This window comes from Octopus bimaculoides, chromosome 13 (assembly GCF_001194135.2).
Source record: "Octopus bimaculoides isolate UCB-OBI-ISO-001 chromosome 13, ASM119413v2, whole genome shotgun sequence".
In the NCBI taxonomy this organism is placed as follows: domain Eukaryota; kingdom Metazoa; phylum Mollusca; class Cephalopoda; order Octopoda; family Octopodidae; genus Octopus; species Octopus bimaculoides.
Window position 1 is genome coordinate 30461775 of NC_068993.1, and position 2341 is coordinate 30464115.

The following is a 2341-nucleotide window of genomic DNA, read 5'->3' on the forward strand; positions in this document are numbered from 1 at the left end:
GTAGTGGAAGAGTACAGCAGGATTCGCCACCGTCCCCTGCCGGAGCCTCGTGGAGCTTTAGGTGTTTTCGCTCACTAAACACTCACAACGCCCGGTCTGGGAATCGAAACCGCGATCCTATGACCGCGAGTCTGCTGCCCTAACCACTGGCCCATTGCGCCTCCACCAACAATAATGTATACTTAATAAAAAATACAAAAGCAAAATAAAATATTGCAAAACATTTAAAGCATACAAATAAAAAAAACTTCCCACCGATAGCACTTCTTCCTCACTTTAAAATTTGATACTGAAAGAAACGAGTCTAGCACATTGTATAAATGATCAAATTATGGCTTTGATGCCAAATATTGCCTGATAGGTTATTATTCTTTATCTTCAGAAAGGCTTTTGATGCCTAGATTTATGAAATTATTTATATGAATATTTTCGTCTGAAATATAAAAAAGCGTATGATAAATCATACGCTGGGCATTAATGGGTTAAGCTGTGAATGACGCATCAGATCGTAGGACGCATGTGTTTCTGCATTGTTCCGCTTCTTACACCGCAAAAGCTAAGTAGGTCATTCACAGCAAAGTAAGTATGAAGTTATAATCGTGAAGCAGCACTAGGATAGATGTAAGTGACTTGCCTCCCTCCTGATAAATTGCTGGCTTTGTGCCAATATTTAAAATCATTTTTATTACCATTTCGATATTTTCATGCAGCTCCATGTTTCTGCGGTGTGCTCTTATTTTTGTAGGTATTGATGAAGTATCAGTTTTTTTCGATACAGGGTTTGCCTTACTGACTCTTGTAGCATATTGGTGTCGATGTGCAATTGAATTGATAATGTATTGAGCAGGGTGGGGTCTGTTCCATGTAGAGCTATTTTTTAACGGTGTCTTGTGATGTAAGTCCTGGTATCGCTTCTAAGTTTCCAGTCTACTTGTTATTACTGGTACCATTTTCACTTTCATACCCCACATATTGAATATTTCGAGTTCAACATGCTTGACAGTTTTCCACTTTGGGGGCAAACCTTTATTAAAAAGAGATTACGATTATTGTTGCCAAGTTGTTTTCGTGTACCGTATTTGGTACTTGTTTATGCCACTTCTTGACTGTTTTCACATTCATATTTGGCAAGGATCGGGCAGTCAGAGATGTTGAGCGTTTCATTGTGCTGGTAGGTCATTCTTTATTTGATACTAGGACCCGTTTTCATTGTTTTGTTTTTATAACTACTTGTGATAAGACATTGGTCATATGCAGGGAGAATCAGTCTCTCCATTTCTGCTGTTAGCTCGGATCTTTTGTGGTATTATTCGTAGTGATTTCTTTGTCTCTCTCTCTTTTAATTCTGTGTTAATGTCGTTTTTGTCTCTTTAACCATTTCTGTTGAGTAGTTAACTAGATATAGGATTTCAGGTTAGTCTGTTTCTGCTTTGTTGTTTATCGCTTCCTTGTGTATAGAAAAAAGAGATATTTTGTTTTTTTCCTCGTTTCTTTATTACTGTTGTAAAGTGGATTCCTCCCACTGGTGTGATTTGTGACTGCCGTTGTACTGTAATTGCTGTTTAAGCTACAATAGTTAGTAGTTATCGGATACTGTTGTATGTCTGTCTTCGTACCAGAATAGTAATACCCTAACTTCTGTCTTACTATCGCTGATAGCTCCACAAGACACCGACTAAAACTGTTGACTCTCAACCCTCTCTTGACGACCGGCTACTTTTACTGGGAGGTGTATACAATTTCACTATACAACAATTACAATTAGGAGTCTTCCAGATTTTACCAGTTCTACCGCTGTTATTTTAAAGTTGATTTGCTTGGACATGTCCAGCTTGTGTATCTATACTTTTATCTAAATTTTTCATTTCACTTGTAGCAGAGACATGATTATCATTCGACTGATTAGGCTTAAATACCCAGATTTTGGCTCACAACACTGGTTCTCTGCAAGTTGTCACATGGCCGGGTCAAGCGATGGTTTATACATTGACGAAGACCGTTTGTGGGGATTGGATGCTTTAAGTTATCCAATCCGAACACTTGCTAGAGCAGTAAAGCGCCGCAAAATATGTTGGCGAGCTGGAGCCCCACTACATCTACAAATAATTTCCTCTAAGCTAGAGAAATGAGAGTTATTCAGCAGAGGGCCTTGACGCACTTTCGTGTTCCCTCCAACAAACATCATCACGTACCAACTGCTTGAGAAACCATTATGTATATTTTCTGACAGTATAATTCATGTTGAACCAACTTGCTGTACCTTCCGTTAGACGTTGAAATAAAATGTGGCAGTTCAATCACAACTTTTGTCGTCGTATATCTTTTCGCTGTTATGACTCAG